This window comes from Ceratotherium simum, chromosome 2 (genome assembly GCF_057802395.1).
Source record: "Ceratotherium simum simum isolate JZ-2026a chromosome 2, ASM5780239v1, whole genome shotgun sequence".
Taxonomy (NCBI): Eukaryota; Metazoa; Chordata; class Mammalia; order Perissodactyla; family Rhinocerotidae; genus Ceratotherium; species Ceratotherium simum.
In genome coordinates this window covers 79434702-79454609 of record NC_141901.1, presented here as the reverse complement: position 1 = coordinate 79454609, position 19908 = coordinate 79434702, and the positions used below count along the sequence as shown (strand labels likewise).

The 19908-nt window shown below is 39.9% G+C and overlaps 1 protein-coding gene and 1 pseudogene across 6 annotated transcripts in view; both read right to left on the bottom strand.

Moving 5' to 3' along the window:
• The window catches only part of TTLL7 (tubulin tyrosine ligase like 7), a 136853-nt gene extending 126523 nt beyond the window's left edge, over positions 1-10330 (bottom strand). For 2 of the 6 annotated variants that reach the window (XM_087448390.1, XM_087448407.1), the window contains exon 1: positions 10086-10329. The gene's annotated coding sequence lies outside the window, so the exon portion shown is untranslated. Of the gene's footprint in view, positions 1-8039; positions 9735-10085 lie in introns of those variants that run through there. The other 4 variants (XM_087448397.1, XM_087448412.1, XM_014788325.2 and 1 more) reach the window with 4 other exon arrangements.
• A 1683-nt stretch (positions 10331-12013) lies between these two features.
• LOC101399134 (limbic system-associated membrane protein pseudogene) lies at positions 12014-13021 on the bottom strand (annotated as a pseudogene).
• Positions 13022-19908: the final 6887 nt, after the last annotated feature.

Sequence of the window (19908 nt, the reverse complement as noted above, 5' to 3'; positions counted from 1 at the left end):
ACCAGTTAGTATGGAAACAATACATAAATTTAAATAAAATAGAACTAAAATTTATTTAGCATTAGAAGAAAGTAACTTAAAATTATAATAGGATAGAAATGAGAATTAAAATTGCAAGAATGCCAAAGAGCATGCTCCACAAAGATCTATTTCAGGAATCCACGTGAAAAACTCTGCCAGTCTTTCTGTAAAGTTAACCTTCAAAATTTCTAGTTACAAACTTATGCAATCTTAAAATGTGAAAAAGAAAATCACATGCCATTTTTTTGTTTCAAAATCTGGCCCAAATCAAATGACTTTATGATCTACTTTACGCAGCTTCACTTAACACTACGGCCCCAACTACTCGAGTCAACAGCTAGCCGTGTCTGGAGCTGACAGGCAGACAGCATCGCTGATTCATCTCAGGAGGAAACAGGCGGCAGCGTCTACAGCGCTGATCATGTCCAAAGAGGGTAAAGAACTGGTCATAAGCCAAGTCCTTCCTCTTGGAGCACAGACAGAAAGACTGGAAGTAGACAAAACTCAGAGCTGGCTATATTTGAATTTCAATTTAAATGTGGTTCTTCAGGGCCAGAAAAAAGGGCGGGAGGAAGGTACAAGGAAAAATTTGCAAAACCATACTGTGGTCCCAAGATTAGACAATTTCGGTATGTTTTTAGAGTACAGCAATATTGCCCTTATTCATTTAATTTCATTAACAAGAGTTATGTGACTATTTCACCTATACTACACTAAATATTTAGTTCACACATTGAATATAATTCCCTCCAGGTAATCTATAACAAAACAATGAATTTCCTATTTTCTTCATTTTAGTCCATTAGGTTTTATATAATATCTATCTCAGCTACCAAACATATAACTAAACATCATAGAGTTAAAATAAAACGCTTCATCTATTACGGAATCCAAGGCAGCTGCTTAAGTAAACCATCAGGATAAAAATGATGCAGACACCAGTCAGAGAGGGAGATTGAGTTACAAATGTGCCCAGAGGACTAGATGAACCAGAGAGACTTTTCTTTCTCAGCTTCCAGTCCCTTTAGCGGCTCCTCACAGACAAGAACCCACAAATTAGAGGACACGGCCTAACAAAGGGACCCTACACCAGAACCCTATCCAAAACTCAAATGAGGCAGATGAATTACAGTCATTTAAAAAAGAAAGAAAGAAAGATTACCCCTCTTAATCACCCCCTAGAATGGCTTACTGAAGATTTTACATATTATAGAGATGAAACGTTCTTTGCCAAAAATCAAACATTCATCTAGTTTTCCTATGGGAAACCACAAATTTCAACCATGAAAGCAAGAGGTATTTTGCTGTTTGGAGAAGGAGAAGTAAATGAGAGTTATTATGTATTATGTTATTAGAACATAGTATACTATATATTAATAAGTAATTATTAATAACTAATATATTAATAATTAATAATTGATATGAGTACATTGTTTATATATATTATAAATAAATGAGCATTTATTTAAACCCAGAAATTCTAACCTGGCAGTCATGAAAATGGAAAGACATTGGTTATGTTATTATCAAATTAGTTGCTTATAATTTCAAAACAGTTATGGGGGCTAGAATATAAACTTAACTCTAATTCGTTCATTAGTTCAACACATATTAAAAGTACCTAATTGACTCCGAACCTAAGATCATGACCTTCCCGCTAAATTAGTTTGGACCAGAAGGATCTAGGCCCTTCTTCTCTTGTGAGCCCTCAGAAGCAGGGAGGAGACCATACTCAAGCTATAGCAGTCTGCAGACACAGTGAATCCAAGTTAGTCTTCCATGGGAGGTCCCGGAAAGCTTTTAATGATGTGGAAATCTATACAGACTGTTGGGCTTGCTTAAGGCCCATTCTCAAGGGATTACTAATGAAAGACAATTCTACTCTAACAAAGACTCAAAAGATTTTTAAAAATCAAACACTCATTATGTTGTTCTGATAGTTGACTTTACAAGCCCACTAAGGAAGCAAATCAACCTTCTGGAGTGTTCTTGCAATTACTACAAACTAATTTTACTCCTCTGTTCAAAATTGTCTAGGGTCTGATTCAACTTTTATTAAGTGAGAACTTACCAGGCCCCAACAATTTTTTGTTTTCCCTCAATAGAGACTTGACTGACGGTTTAAAAAGACACCCTAGAAAAAATATTTTGGTCTGAAGAAAGAAAATTACACTTCCCTTTAAGAAAGGCAGAAGTGGTAGTTTCGCCTATTTTACTTGTACGTAAGACTGTACCAACTGAACAGACGTCAGGAGCCACGTTCCACGTCATATGTTTGGAACTTCCATCACTGACTCTTCTGCGTGTCAGAACAAACCCAAATTGATTCTGGAGGAAGTTTTAAAACCTGTCCAGGGTCATTCCTTTAGGCCACGTTAGTGCAGAGGAGCTGTGGCCTTCTGTTTAGGTACACACATTTGGTAAACCCGTCCTATCACACAGCCCAGCAGGCTCTGAAACCATGGGATTGTTATTTGACTGTAAACAAATAATGGTAGGTAATTTTCAGGAGTGAAACCTCAAACACATTGCCTCTCAAAATTTCAGCTAAGAAAAATAATATGTATGAGGGAATTCCTAAAAGATATGCAGAACCTTCATTCTTTGAGACACTGTAACATCCATTCCAAGATTAAGCCAGGTCATCAGAGAGCTACTTACCTGGGCCACACCACATTGATGGTCACAGCCACCTTAAGAGAACTCCTCGACTACCATTAGGTAATTTTACTTGGAGATCTAAATCTCTATATTCAGAGATAGTGTTGAGTGTATTTGCTTAATTTTGTTCCTAGTAGAAGCTACACTTTAGGACTTCACTTCATCCTATATTTATTATTCTGGTTCCTTATGGATTCTAAAAACAAAATTTACAGGTACGCTCTCAAGCACATTATGGAAGTAAATATGGCACACTATAACCAATAAAGAACATATTTAACTTTTAATTCCTTAGTCAAGGATGAAAATAGCTTTCGACACATATTATAAACCCAAGATAAATTTTTAAAGGAGAAAAGACCTCCTATTCGAAATGACAACCCCCTAACATATGGAGCAGTAAACTTTTCTTTCTGCCAAAAATGCTCATTTGGCACTGATTTTTGACAAGTGAAAAAGCTTTTCCACACATATACAGTCCACTTGATTTTAAGAAGCACTGATCCCTCCCTTTCAAACTTTCCTTAACATTTAAGATGTCTATTGTCCTTTAATTTTTGCGGCTAGTTCCAGAAACAACTTGTTTCGATTTTCCAAAAATAATGGGTTGAAATGTACGTGTTTTGACCAAGGGGGAAGCTGATGTGGACTAAAAGCAGATGTCAGAAATTAGGAAAAAGTATTCAATTGATTTGACAAGTTAATTTTTTCCTTGAATGCCCTAAAAGAAGTAAAACCATAAAAACTATCCAATAAATGAATAAAAGTGTCCTCTTGTTTACATATAAGAGTAAATATTAGGTAGCATCTAGTATCAAAATTAGTATCTAAAAGGGGCAACTGTAGACCAATTTCTAATCCTATTACAATTCTGCAAGCAAATTTTGCATTTTTTTCTCTCTCTCTAGCTTGATTTTTCACACTGTTAAAATGGAAAAAATAATATCTGCCAATCTTTAGGATTCTAGATTGAGAGACGCTAAGTAATTAACTAAATATTATCATCTTGGATGTGATCAAACTAAATGAAATGAAAGCTAAAGCTAAATGAAAATGCTCCCATCTGGTTTCATGTAAATTACGCTGATTATAGAAAGTGTTCAATTTCTATCTTTCCTCTCCACAGAGTAGCTAGCACATGTTTGTTGGGTAACTGCAGACTGACAGGTTCTAAATATAAACTGAGATGTGTGCTAAAATTGTTGTCCTAATTTTATAGCAATCCCTAGGAATGTCACAGGTGGTTACAGATTTTATTTATTAAGTACCTTGAAAAAATAGATTTTAAATAGTGGTGATGACAAAATTACCCATGAAACATTTCCCATCAAATGCAATGATTCAAATTAAATCCACTGTTGCTAACTCTTCCTACCAATACTCCACATGTATGACGATTCATATCACAAGCCCAGTCAAACCTAATATTAGGACCATATCAATTAAAGCAGATTTTACACAAATTTTAAGTGGGATAGCTTCTCCTACAAAAGAAAGATAGCACCCTCTTAAATAAGAAGTATACCTAAGCAGCCCTAAAATTCTAATCCAAAAAAGAGCCTTGAAATAATCTGCAAGCTGGCGCCTGTATTACCGCTGCTCCATTTTCCATGTCTGCCAATGCTCAATTTACTTAAAAAAATCAACCTCCCTTCAACTGCACTAATGGAGGAGGGAGGAGACTTTTATAAAAACAAGCTACTGCCATCTTGTTGAATTAGATGTCATACCAGTTCAGACTTTGCAAAGTAGTGGGTAAAAGAGATAGAAATGTTCAAAATAATCCTTTGTCAAACCTAATGTTCCATTTCACATGGCTAAGCAGAGGAACAAAAATAACACAGAAGTCTGGAAGCTCGGATGCCACACACAATTAGAAAAATCAAAGTGGATGGTTCAGCATATCCAGTGGACCAAGAATACCATCAATTTCAAAAGAAGGCATTCTTAGAGACCTTTGGGTCAGCCCCAGAGGAGACCCAGTAACCACTTGACCACCTAACTCTTAACCACCAAAGGAACCATAGGCCAATCAGATGCTTACAAGGAGAAAGTGAAAGAAAAAAGAGGAAAATTTATTTATCACTCACTTTCCCAGAGCCTAAACAATCCCAACACCTTGGCTTTGTCAACTACGACGTGTACCGAGGGCAGGAGTGTGTTAGCAGATAAATGTCAAATGGGAACTAACGGAAATAAGGATAGTGGAGAATAAACAGGCAAGCCTTTTTAAATTTAAGTTTTTAACTTTAACTTAATCCTAGGAAACTGTTGGCTAAGCCCAGCTCAACTTTGACAGATAATGCCTGAGAGGAATGGAAATAGATTTACCACCTTCTAAGAACTTAAGCAAACTGTTTTAAATAATAGGTCCCAAAGGAGCACAGGACAAATTCTGCCCAAAATACTCTGCCTATCTCAATGTCCAGCTTCCATCAGAAATCACCTGTCAGGTCCTAGAAAGGGGGGCCTCTTTTAGGTTTGTAATGTGATGCTTCCGTTTTCACTGTTTCCTTTCAGGTCTCCCAAGACTGACAGAACATTGTAAAAACCTGCCTCTCTGCTCCCTACTTGTGCCCTGGAGTCATGTTCATATTCCCTGACTCCCGTTCCACCGGTCCTCAGAGACACTTAATGACCTCCCTGCTTCAATGGCTTCCCTGGAGGGAATTCGGGTGAGAGCCTGGGAGAGCGAATCAGGGACCCACCACTGTACCTGTCCAAGGAGGTAGTGCCATGTGTCCCTACAACTGGTGGAGGAAACTGAGGCACAGTCTCTCTCCTCCATGAGAGGAATTTCCTCTGGTGGAAGGATGCTGGGAATGAGGGTAGGGGAGCATCTGAATGCCAGGAGGGGACATTGGAAACGTTATGTGTTTCCCAGGGGCTGCTGTTCTCAAAGGCCATCTCTGGCAATGTGCACAGGGGAGGGGGCAGGGGTCTTCAGTGTCCACCACACACTCTTGTACCTTCTAACTAGGGCTTCTGCTGAGAACTGGGAGGAGGTCTGGAATGCTGCCCTCACCTATGTGGATTCTCCAAATCAGAGGGCAAGAGTGAGTTCAAATGCCTTGCATTGCAGGATACTGACGCAGGAGACCTGGGAATCTGTTACAGGCGGATGGAAGAAGCTGAAGTCAAAAGAGACAGATACTGTATGGGGGTGGGGGCTGGATGCCTGGGGTGGGTGGAGTTGAGGTCCACAAATACAACACCCAGACCAGAAAGTAGTCTATCACATACATTCCTTCTCTGAGTATAAACTCTTGCTCACTCTTCAAACCTGTTCTCCAACTTTATTTACATCTTCTCTCCTCAGTGGCCTAAAGTGCCTGTCTTTCTCCCATTCCCCATGATTTAACTAGGTTTCTAATCAAAAGAAGAGGTTGCCTGAAAGAGTGTAATCTGAGGATCCACGGATAGGACTGAGTGTTATTAATTATTAATACACAAATACCCTGTACTTAATATGCAAATGTTCCAAAGAGAACATACAGAATCCAGCAGAGTTTCAAAACTTGCATAAGATAGTCAAAATAAGCCACAAGAAAAAAAAATCTGTAACCATGTGTAGTGATGGATGTTAACCAGACTCACTGTGATGATCATTTCACATTATATACAAATATTGAATAATTATGTTGTACACCTGAAACTAATATAATGTTATATGTCAATTATAACTTAATTTAAAAAAAGGTCAAACTAAGAATTCATACCTTTTAACCCAGAAATTTCATTTCTTAAGACTCTATCCTAAGGAACTAATTTCTAAAATATAAAGAGCTTATGAATAAAGATGTTCATCACAGTGTTATTTATTATCATCAAAAATATAGCAACAATGAGGAATGATTAGGAAATTATGGTACATCTACCTAATGGAAAAATTATGTAGGCATTTTATTTATTTTTTTTTTAATTTTTTGTTTATTGCAGTAACATTGGTTTATAACATTGTAAAAATTTCAGGTGTACATCATTATACTTCTATTTCTGCATAGATTACATCATGTTCACCACCAAAATACTAATTACAACCCATCACCACACACATGTACCGAATTAGCCCTTTCACCCTCCTCCCTCCCCCCTTCCCCTCTGGTAACCACCAATCCAATCTCTGTCCCTATGTGTTTGTTTATTGTTGTTATTATCTACTACTTAATGAAGGAAATCACTTTGCATTATACCCTCAATGTCCATCCATGTTGTCACAAATGGCTGGATTTCATCGTTTCTTATGGCTGAGTAGTATTCCATTGTGTATATATACCACATCTTCTTTATCCATTCATTATGTAGGCATTTTAAATGTTCACTGTCCAATTGTAATTAAGTTAAAATTAATGTTATAAAATTTAAAGTAAAAATATATAAAAAGTCATATGCATGGCATGATTAAAACTATGCACAGAAAAAAGAGGAAAGAAATACATCAAAATATTAATAATGGTTGTCTTTAGTTAGTAATATTATGGTGATTTTTTCTCCTTTTTATAGTCTCATAGTTCCCAAATTGTTCATTATTCTAATGGAGGGGGAAAGCTTCCTTGGATAAAAAGCTAATCTTCCTTGGAAGAGGAAAAATTTTACTTGCATAGAAAACTTTTTCTGGGTTTAGTTGACAACCAATCCTTTTAATATCCGTATCCAAGAAATATACTATTTTCTGGATAGGGCACTTGGAGCAAGGAATATGAAGAATGTGAGCAAGACCAGCCAAAGAGAAACTTGGCCTGCTTGAAACCTACACTAGCTCCCTACCAGATAAGAAGCAGATTGCCCTGCCTGATACTCAAAGTTCTTCATAATTTGTCACCGTGTATTCAAACGGTATATGAGCACTTCTCAGCTGAACCTCTCCGTCTGCCTTTCTTTTTGCCTGTTGAAGTCCTTCCATCTCTCAGAGAGTGATTTAATTTACTTTCATCCATGACGACTTTCCTGATCCTCTGATGACCCCAGCCTCTACTCTTTCTCCTTTTCTTAAGGTGTTGATATAGCACTTAAGTCTGCACCACCTTTTTTCTATTAAGCCAAATCTAATTATTTTGTTAATTACTCATGGGTAAGTAAACATCTCCCAGCTAGACTTTAAGTTCTTTGAAATCAAGAATTTAGATGGTCTGAGACAGTAGTCATTCAACAAATACATACATACATATAGAGAGAGAGAAAGAGAGAGAAAGTGTAGTTCTAAAGCCAGGTTGGTATTATATTCACACTCTCGGTGATGTTATCTAAATAAAATGTGTTGCCTTTGTTTTAAAATGTTCCTGATGATCTTCCATCACCAGGACATGCACTTTTTGTTTAATAGCAATGTTACTGTATTTTTGCTTATTAATTCATACCAATTCTTCTGTCCCCCCTGGGATTAAACAGATTGAACTCCAAGATGCCTCACGAAGATTCAGGATACAGTCTACAGTCATATAAAGAACAAAAAGAACAAGAACAAAGTAAGACCAAAAAAAAAATGACCTCCTAGGAATCAAACTTAAAACTCATCATGAGACCCTACTTCTTTTATAGTCTTGTCTGAACAACAAATGCAAATTTGTGTCTCCATTTTATGGCCTTATTTAGACAGTGGGCTTTAGTCTATCGATATCTCCATTAACCTCAAAAAGAATTCTCCAGTGCAAATGGCTCAATACTTTAGAAATGATGGACTAAAATGACTATGTTCCTGTCTGCCATCAAATACTACTCCAGTACTTAGAGATAATGAGCATTTGTATTATAGCAACCTGCCTCCTGAGACACCAACAAGAGTTGCCTATCTTAAGAGAAAATACATAAATCATAAATGAAAGCAAAGAAAATGACCAAGCAAGGGACAAAGAAAAGCCTAGCATCCATTATTTTTGCAGAAGCACACAAGGTCAATATAATTGTTGACTCTGAAGGGCAGGGCAAAAACAAATCAATTCAGTTTCCCACTATACAGAACTGCATTTTGCTACAACACACATATTTTTCGTAAGAGTCAATGCTTGTCCAGATTCCACTATTACTAGCTGAGTGATCTTGAACCTTCTCCGTATTTCAGTTCCTTAGTCTGTAAAATGAAGTCATCACCTGCTATGCCAAATCACACAGCTATAATGAACCAAAGAACATTATCAGTCTGGGGAGTGACACACCCCACAAAAACAGTTCAGTCACACACCCCATGAACTAGATAGCTGTTCTTACTGCAAATGTTTCCCCAAAGTTCAAAAAAAAGAAAAAGATTTCCAGTTGTTTTTTTTTTTTTTTTTGCTTTCCTAATTGACTTCTGCAACACTTGAGTATCCACCATATACCACCACCAAAAACGTGTGGCACATCCCCTGTTATAACCTAGCTCTCCTAGGCAGAGTTGTCCAGATATTTTTTGGCATATGCTTTCTAAGAAAACAGGGGGTTTTTTTTCACATGATTCAAAGAACGCTCTTACTTTCATTCTAAAGGAACAATAATTCCATATACAGGAAGTTTACAGGTTGTTGTTGCTGCTGATTGAGATTACTCCTATAAAAGTTAATTGTATGTTTAATATCTAATGGACCCATACATGTATGTACACTTGGACACACTACTCCTTAAAACAGTGGAAGGTCCGTGGGCTTTGGAGTCAGAAAGACATATGTTAAAATTCCTGTTCTGTGACCTTGAGCACGTAAATTTAACTTCCCTGCTCCTCACTTTCCACATGCTTCTAGGTTGTTGTGATGATTTAATAAAATAATATATAAAAAAAGTGAGCGCCTAGACTCTGAAAGTATTATTTCCTACCTCCCAAAATCTTTTCCTCCTATGCCAGAGCCACTCAAACGCACCCTGAATACAAGACAACTTGGATACAGCATCGTGCTCACACATCAGCGGGGGAACGCCATGCGATGCAAAATTGGGTGGGTGATGGCATGAATTATGCATCCAATGGAGCAAGAAGTCGAGTAACAGAGATATCGACAAGGGCCCCAGACTTCACTCGCACGTGCGAAAAAGACACTAATCTGACACACTTTGAAGATTGCACTGCACACTCACGGAGGTTTGTACCAGGATGTGGGGAAAGCACGGAATTACAAACCAGACAAACCAGCCAGCAGGGAGCCTCCTTGTTCATCCCACCCGACCCCGCCCGCCCGGGTCGCCCATCTGGAGCCTAGAAACCGAGGTGAGAGCACAGCAACCGACCTCGGCCGCCCACCCTCCCCCATTCCGCCCAAACCTCTCGGGGCACGAATGGTGCTGAATCATTAGCACGAACTACAGCAGCCCCTGGTTCTGCTGTTCCCGCGGGGGACTCTGTCCCCAGAGCAGTGACCGTCCCGGGTGGGGGCCGAGACCTCGGGGCGTGGGGACGTGAAAGGGGGTCGAGGAGGATCCGGGCAGCAGGTACTCACCCGGGTGAGGAGAGCCCAGCCCCGGTGCTCGCCTCCCCGCTGCAGGCGTCCCCCTGCGGCTCCGCGCTCCCCGCTTTCCCGCGGGCGGCGGTCCGCGGGCTGGGCAGCCTGCGCCGGGGTCCGGAGCTGCCCTGCCCACCCACAGCCCGCGGCAGCCACGGCTCGGGGCTCAGGGGCACGACCGCGAGCAGCTGGAGCAGCTGTCGCTGCCGAAGGGGGTGGCGGCTACCCACGGGCCAGACCATTCGCGGGCTGCGACCGGGGGAGCGCGGCGTGCGGAGCGGAGCGGGCGCCCCGGCGCCGAGGGCGGGCGACGGCCGGGAGATACCAAGGACGAGGGGAATCCTCTGCCCCTCCTGCGCCAGGAGGGCGTGGGGACAGGAGGGACCAACAGAGGAGCAGCAGCTCTTCCTGGCTGTTAGCTGAAGACAGCCCTGTGGCTTTTCCGGGCACCCCCCTCCCGGTTTGCCGTGGTCCCGCTCGGGGCTCCTTTAGAACGCGGCAAACAGAAGACCTAGCAACGGAGCGCTGGGCGGCGTCCCCTCCTAAGGAGATGCGAAAGGGCGGTGGCCTGAGCCCCGCCTGCGTGCACCTCCTTCGCCGCCGCGGGGCCTGGGGCACCGGTTCCTGGTGCATACGTTAGCACAGACATCATGCTGCAAGGCAGAGGGGGGCATCTTGAGTCACTGCAGGGGCTCCTCACATCCTTTCTCCAAGCATCTTTGTGGAGCAAGAGGGTATCCAAGGCCAGCTTGAAAGTTAGAAAATAAAATCAAGTGGGGCCCCGTCCTGTAGGTGCTTTGTCGATACGGGGAAGTGAGGGACTGTTTTGAATGACAGTCATTGCTCTGCACATGCTGAACCACCGCAGTTGGAATACGTCGGTTTAGGAAACCGTTTTAACATATAAATCTATGAAAGATTATTAAAGGCATTTAAAAATATTTGAGGTTCATTGTTCACCATTTTAGAGATTGTTTCTGGAATGGGGAGGGAATCCTGTCCGCATATGAAACGAACTTTATAGAACTGGAGAGAGAAGTCCCCACACGTGACGTGCCTTGGACTTTTATGAAAGCACTTTTGTGGTGCCTGCCCCTGTCACAACCAGGCTTACACAGGTTCATTCCAGACCATGGTGGAGATGGAGACAAGTGTGCAGTTTCCCCTACAGGAAGGAAAAAAAGAAGTGTTGGCAACTACCTATGAAATATAATTTCAGGGAGCCAAAAAAAAGGGTTTCCAAATGCCTCCAAAAATATGAAATTCCACACTTAAAAGCCATTTTCTCTGGGTTAGGATTTTGTCCTCTTTTGAGTAAATTAACATAAATCGAGCCCCTATTATGGACCAAACACTCTGCTGAGAGTATTTCCAGTTTCATTCCTTTACTTATTCTTTTAAAAACTGTGAAAATTGGTAATACTGTTGCTGTTTCTTAAATAGAGAATCTGGGCTGGGAGAGTTTGTTGTGCTGGGTTAACATCTCAGACGGTATAAGTGGCAGAGCAGGCGCTGCAGCCTAGAGTTTTGACTAGTGCCTTTCCACTAGAACGCCTGTGGGAGACATACACCAAGCCTTATCGCACCCACGATTGGCACTTGAATGTGAGATTGTCCATCCTTTGTGAAATCTGGGTTTAATGATGGAGGAATCTTAAGGTGGATGTTCCCCTGAGGTAGGAATAGGGGTCAAAAGGAAGGGGCTGGACTTCACCCAGAATTAGCCTGGGAAACATCAGTGTCAGAAATGCACTGTTAGGGTCACGTGAGGGTGGGGAAGAATTCCCCATTACCTTTTTGCTAGTCATTTTACACTATGTTACACTTTACACTACACTTAAACTATTATTACTATATTACACTTTACACAGTCTTCCAATGCAAGGAAGGAGCCAGAGTTTTTATTTTTTATTTTTATTTTTTATTTATTTATTTATTTTTTTGTACAAGTTTACTTTTAATAGATGAGGAATGATTTGCAAGTTTTCCATGGGAGAATTCAATCCACTTGTTCTCCCAAGTTGGCCCATTTTGGCATACTTACTGAAAAGGACCAGGCTGGCATTGGTGACCCCCAGGTTGTTGGCAGCCACACAGGTGTAGTTGCCATAGTGTTCCTCAGTGACGTTGGTCACCGTCAGGGAGGACTGGCCTTCCGTGCTTTTAATCTCAAGGCCATTGGCACTGGTTATCCTGGTGTCATCTCGGTACCACTCAAAGTCAGGCGCAGGCACTGCTGAGGCCTCACATTTGAGCGAAGCTTGTCGCCCTGTAGTGGCTTCACTGCTCTTGGATTCTGTGATGGTGGGAGGATAGTTCACAGTGACCTTGACTTGTTTGACATCCGCCGAGGAAACCTCATTGGCAGCTTTGCACTCATATTTGCCTGACTGCTCCCTGGTGATGCCGAGGATCTCCAGATATTCTTCTTCTCCTTCAAATTCTCTTCCAGTTGGTGTAAGGTGTCTCCAGGTAATAACAGGTTCAGGACGGCCATTGGCCATGCAGACCAGGGTCACATTGCTGCCCTCATTCACAGTGACATCCGAGGAGATGTTAGAGATCTTTGGTGGAACTTGCACGATCAAGTAAACTTGAGAGGTCTTGGGCTCATGCTGTGTCTGAACCTAGCAAGTGTAGGAACCCTCATCATAGACATCCACTTGCTGGATTCGGAGGCTGTATTCCAGAGAATGGCGCTTCTCCAGCTCAACCCAGGGGTCCAGAGACCACTTGTCATGCCCAGCAAAAATGATGCCAGAACGGTTCAACCATGCCACCTTTGAGTTCTTGTCTTCTACAATGCACCTAATAGGCCCTGAGTGCATCTCGGCGAGGGGTGAGACCTCCCCAGGGACTGGGACATTGGCGGCGGCCATTGTTGTGGCCTGGTGTGAGCGTTCTCCAGAGTTTTTAAATAGACCTAATGTCATGGGTCGTCATATACCTTACCAGAATTTGAAGAAAAAGTAACAGGGGCATTAACAACTCTCACGTCACCTTAAGGATGCTTTTTGAGAAATCAGGAATAAAATTAAGTTGTTTCCCTGTGTTGTGTCATTGTTATTATGCTACTGTTATTATAAATGTTCACACATCAGTACCAACACAACAGAAATCCCCAGAGGTCCATGTTGCTGAGGAGCACGGGCACTAGATCCCCAGGGAAGCCAGGCAGCTGTGACTCAGGGCCAGGGTGACCTCGGCCTCAGATATGTGTAATTCTTCTGTCCTCACTAAGTTGTTTCACTTTCAGAGGAGACAACAAAGGAATCGGAGTAGACAAGATGCCTTTTGATTTAGTACTCTCTGTCTGGTTGACAGGGATATAAGAAAGGAGGATAAGGTCTAGAGGGGTCCACCTGAGACCAAACTGGGATTTAGAACCTTGTCATTTACGAACCTGATGGACTGGTGACATCTCCGTCTATCTGACTGTGTAAGTTAGCATTCTTGGAGCATATGTTTCTGAGTGAAGAAGGAAGGGGAAATTTTGTGCTGGCAGCCTTGAGAAACTGTCAAAAGTAATGGAGAGAGTGGTGTGGTGCCTGCATTCCCTGTGTTCCCACAGAGTTTTCAAGTGGTTTTGAGCCCCTTGGGGAAAGAACTTAGGGCCAGAAACTGAGGAATCATTTTCAAGTATGACTGTGAGATTTCGGGAACATGAAGTACTACTTTGGGCACTGATGACATAGTACAGCACAGAGCTGGAGAAGGGCCCTTCTCTCACCCAGTCAGCCATGGACCTCTGTGCAACCTTGCCACCAATAAGGAACTCTTCTGCCCAGCGATGGTGTATTCTTATATAGGACACTGGTGGCCAATACAGGGTCAAGATAAGGAGGAGACAGCAAAGGAACCCTAGGAACCCAGAGCAGTAGAACATGAGTGGAATTGCCCCTGAGCACCTGGGAGACGCAGCTGAGGATTTCCTGTCATAAATGAGGGAGCCTGGGCTGGGGGGAGATGATTGTTAAATCTTATGTAGGCAGTAATATTAAGGTGAATTCATTTGTATTCACAAACCAGCATGACCTGGGGACATTCAAATGATATTACTTTTAAAATGATATTATGAAGGAGAGCTAGAGAGAAAGAGAATATTTAATGCCTTTGACAGAACTGCAGTGTGAGCCACACTATGTTGAAACTTGATTCAAGAATATTAAGTAGTACTACGTGTTGGCCCCTTGCTAAGGTGTATGGTGGCATTAAGTTCCTATTGCTGAGGAGAGTATTCAATAGTGTTATTTCTGGTTTTTTTGCTTTGAGCTAACACATTAAATTATTAGTATGTTTGAGGGAAATATTGTTATCATGTGAAGTAAGTACTATTATCATCCTCATTTTATAGATGAAGAAACTGAGAACTACAAGGGTTAATTTGTCAAAGGTAACACGGCTAGAAAGAGGCAAAGCCAGGTTCGAAACCCAAAACAATACATGATATTACTTTCAACATACTTTTACTGCCTCCTGCTATAGAGAAAGCAAGATGCACGTTGCATGTTTCTCTGCAATAAAAAATCTACTTTCGGGCAGGCCCCGTGGCCTAGCAGTTAAGTGCGCGTGCTCCGCTGCTGGCGGCCCGGGTTGGGATCCCCCGCGCACACTAACGCACCGCTTGTCAGGCCATGCTGTGGCCACGTCCCACATAAAATGGAGGAAGATAGGCACAGATGTTAGCCCAGGGCCATTCTTCCTCAGCAAAAAGAGGAGGATTGGCATGGATGTTAGCTCAGGGCTGATCTTCCTCACACACACACAAAAAAAATCTGCTTTCTTCATAATTTTGAAAATCTATTTTCAACTCCCATTCGTAAAAGGAAATGAGTCATTTCTCACAGAGAGGATTTAAATGACAGTCCTCCCAATGGAAACCCTGGGTACCCTTTTCTAGGTTTCTGTGCTCAGAAAAGAGACCCTGAAACAAGAAGTGATCCTTACAACATAGATTTGGCCAGTGACTTCTCAATTCTTGCTACAGATTCAGACTGCAGGAGCTCTTGGGTAAGACTCTGGAATCTATATTCTTGTGAAGCACCTGGGTGATTCTAACATACAGCTAAGTTTGACCAGACCATATAGGACAAGAACAATGTGGGGCTCACAAAAAACATCCAGTCTCCTAGACTTAACCCCTTAACACCACCATCTATTGAGAAGGAAATTGGAGGCTGGTATTTAAAATCTACTACATATAACTTCACATTTATTTTACAAAAATTTACCTATTAAATTTAGAGCCTTTTTTCAGTGTTGTTTTGATCGTTCTGAAAATGCTTCAAAAAGCCTCAAGTTAATGATTACACTCATTCACATTTGCTATTATATGTAGATACTTAGAACTTAAGGCTCTTTTCAGCTTTTATATGTATTTTATGTGAGAGAAAAAGAGTCTAATTAGAATAGCATAAATTTATGTATTAATTTTTGGAGAATTGTCATGTTTATGACAGTAAGTTATTCCATCCAAGATGATAATGGACTTTCCCATTTGTTCATATTTTGTCTTGTATTTCCTAAGAATATTTTTATGGTTTTGTTCATATATGTTCTGTACCTTTCTTACTAAATTTATACTAAATTATTTTCTAGTATTTGTCTTCTGAATGAAATGTTCTTCCCATTTCCTTTCTAGGTGCCTTTGCCTGAATAGAGAGAGATTGGTAATTTCTGTAGTTTATTTTGTATTCATCCAACACACTAAATTGTCTTATGACTTGTTTTTTCATGAGAGTCTCTTGGGTTTCCTAAGAAAACAGGCATGTCATCAGCATTAGGAACTTTATCTCTTCTTCTGTTATTTATACCAGTTATTTTCTTTACATTTGCTAGATTCACCAATACAAGGGATTATAGTGATGCCTGTGTGATTCCTGATTTTTAAGTGAAAGATTTAATTTTTGCCATTTAAGATAGTGTGTGTTAGTGGCTTTTCTTTACTATATAAGTGATTTCCTTCTGTTCCTATTTTGCTTTGAGTTTCCCTTGGCTTTGGTTGCTTGACCTTTATCTGATGTCTTTTCACTACCTACTGATAATGGTTGGGGTTTTTCTCTAATTTTTAATGTAATCAATATGTAGATAGACTTCCTGGAATTGAACTGCCCTTTCATCCCTCTAATAAAGCGTGTTTTGTTACAGTGTGTTACTCTTTTTATTCATTCCTCTACTCCATACTCCAGTATATTATTTAAACAGTTGGCATCTATAGTCATCGATGAAATTGGCCTGCGCTTTTCATTGTTGCTGTAGTTGTTGAATTCCTTCTTAGGCTTTGGTATTCGAGTTCTTCTGGCTTCATAAAATTAACTGGAGATCTTTCAATCTTTTTCTAAGACCCACAATAGTTTAAATAATATTGGAATTATGTGTTCTTTAATGGTTAGATTAAAAATTCAGCTGTGAATTCATCTGCCTGCTGACTTTTTCAATAAGAGATCATTAATCACTTCTCCAATCTCTTCTATAATAATTGGTTTATTCAAGTTTTTACTTCTTCTGTGTCATTTGTAATAACATATATTTTCCTAAGAAAGTATTTATTTTTTCTAGGTTTTATTGTTTTTACATTATTGCAACAGAGTCATGTTTAGTATTTACTTAGAATTCTTTTAATCTCTTTCCTATTTTCACATTGTTAATCTTGTCTAATTTTGATTTCTTTCTCTTTTCCTTATCAGGCTCAGTTGGTGTTTATCTATTTTATTGGTCTTTGTAAAGAATCAATCTTTGAATTTATTATTCTTTTCTGCTATTTTATCTATCTTAATAATTTCAGCTTTTATCCTTATTAATTTCCCCTTCAAAGTTTCTTTCATTTTGTTTTTTGCTGTTGTTGTTCTTCCTTGAATTCATAAAGATTCGTAGTTAATTCCTTTATTTTCACCTTTCTACTTCCATAATTAAAGGCAACATATTTTCCTCTGAGTTCAGTTTTACTGTTCCCCATTGCTTTAGCATAAAGTGTTTTTTTCCTCCAGTGATCCTGGGAATTTCAATACTTCTCCTTGCTATGGTCTGAATGTTTGTGTCCCCCTCAAATTCCTATGTTGAAATCCTAAGCCTCCAAAATGATGGTGGTAGGAGGTGGAGCCTCTGCGAGGTACTTAAGTTATGAGGGTGCAGCTCTCATGAATGGGATTAGCACCTTTGTTAAAAAGACTCCAGAAAGATCCCTAGCCCCTTCCACCATTTGAGGACATGGTGAAAATGCTCCTGCTATGAACCAGGAAGAAGACTCTCACCAGAAGGCCACCATACTGGCACCTTGATCTTGGACTTCCAGCCTACAGAATTGTGAGAAATAAATTTCTGTTGTTTATAAGCTACCCAGTCTGTGATATTTTGTTATAACAGTAGAAAAGACTAAGACACTCCTTTAATTTCCTCTTTCATACAAGCCTCATTGCATGTTTCTTAATTTCCAATTAACTTTATTGGACTATGATAAGAAAATGTAATTTGTAAGCTCTCTACTTCTTTGAATTTGTTAAGGTTTTCTTTTTGATTAAGCACATGATTCATTTTTTGTAAAAATTCTATGGAAATTTTTATATATATTCTATTCAAGGAGTAAAATGTTGTATGTTACTATGTAACATGTTAAATCTAGTTTAAAAATTGTATTATTAATTTCCTCTATGTCCTCTCTATAGCTTTTGTTGTTGTTGTTTTCTATTAAATTATTTCAGTTCTGGGAGAAATACACCGAAAAATCTAGTACAATTGTATTTTTATCATGTTCTTTCATTCCTTTTTTTCAAACTGAAATAAAATGTCCCCTTCCAGTCCTAAAAGCTTTGTTTGTGTATTTAGTTTCTTATTTTGTTTGCTAAAAATAGTGCGTTTAATCAATTCATAATGTCTGTCCTTATCCTATTTAGTGTTTTTAGTTAGTTCTATTTTAGTTCTATTTCACATTGTCTGCTATTAACATTGCCTCTCTTGATGTCTTTCTACGTATTTCCACTGTTTTACTTTGTTTGGTTTTGCTTTTTTAGTTCTTCTTTTGTCTTCAAACCTCTTTTATTACTGTATTTTAAGTACGTATTTTGCAAAGAGCAAAAATGTGCTCTTTTTTAAACTAAATTTAACAGTCTTTTTTTTTGAGGAAGATCAGCCCTGTGCTAATATCTGCAAATCCTCCTCTTTTTTTTTGCTGAGGAAGACTGGCCCTGAGCTAACATCCGTGATCATTTCCCCCCACTTTATATGGGATGCTGCCACAGCATGGCTTGCCAAGCGGTGCGTCGGTGCGCTCCCGGGATCCGAACCGGCGAACCCCGGGTCACCGCAGCGGAGTGTGTGCACTTAACCACTTGCGTCACTGGACTGGCCCCATTAATAGTCTCTTTTAATAAGAGAATTTCAGTCCAATCACATTTTGTGTAATGCCTGATATGCTTGACTTTATTCTTATCATCTTATTTGTTAATTATTTATCTTACCATGTTGTTTCCTTTTACCTTTTTCTTATACTTGCTTGTCTGATCAAGTTTCATTCATGCCCCTTTCCCCTTGTTTATTTGCAAGTTCCAGTGGGATTTTTTTTTCTTTTCATAGATGGTTATCTTCCCTTCCCTTACTGTCGTAATCAGATAGTATTACTGGACTATCGTATGAAAGCAAGATATTAATTATTTTCCTGACCAAGATCCTATATTTCCCCCCTTTTCCTCCTCCATTTAATAAGTCTTTTAGAGTACTGTCACTTTCTTCCTCTTTCAACATTCTTTCTCTCCTACCCTCCAGTTCTGCTCCTCTCTTCATCTTTTCCCATGTTGAGATTTCTATTCTGGTCTATCTCTTGTTTGGCCAAAACCTTTTCTTGTGAGTTTTCCTCTGATGAAGTACATAAGTAGTAAACTCTTTCTGGCATATCTTCAAATATCTTTCTTTCATGCTGGGAAGTGAATGATATCTTGTATAGACTTCTTTGGTAGTGGTCCTATTCTGAGGGTAATCTATAGATACTAGTTCATTCTTGTGTCTAGTTTCCATTGTTGCAAATAAGTCTAATGCAAGTCTGATACTTTTTCCTTTGCAGATAATTTGTTCATAACTGCTTGGAAACTTGTGAGTTTTTTTCTTATATCCTTAGCATTCAGGAATTTTATGAAGCTTAGGTCTTAAACTAGGGAAAATTTTTTTCTGATTATTTTTAATTATTGCCTTACCTCTGTTTGTTCTTTCTTCTCTCTTTGAAATTCTATCCATGTTAGGTCCCTTGGATCTGACTTCTATTTCCTTTTAAGATTCACTTTGTTATGCCTTATGCTTTGAGATATCTTAGCACTTAATTTTTCAGACCCCTGATTCAGATTTCAATAGAGACTATCCTCTCCTTCAATTCTTCTCTTGAATTTTTTATTTTGGAAGCTGTGTTTTCAATTCCAGAAAGAATTTTTTATGCTGGTCTTGAATCTTAATTCAAGATGTCACTATCTCCTCCAGCAGCACTCTATCAGTGGTATGTTTGTTCTGATGACTGCTCTTCTCTCATCAGAACGGATGGTTTATTTTTCTATATCAACTCGTTTGAGCTCAAATGCTAAATGACAGGAATCTCACAGACCATGAAAGATGAAACTATCTCTACCTCCCCGGGCCTGTAATTTACAGCAAAAGGCTGCCAGACCCTGCTGCTGGTTTTGAAGGAAAGCCCCCCTGCTCTCAGGCCTCCTGGTACTCCCACAGCCTGAGGAACAGGGAGATCCAGTCTTCCTGCACTGCTCTTTCTTGGCTTTGTGAGGGTAAGAAGATCTGAGTCAATATTGTCTTCTGTCTGGAGATCCACACATCTCTGACCTCCAGC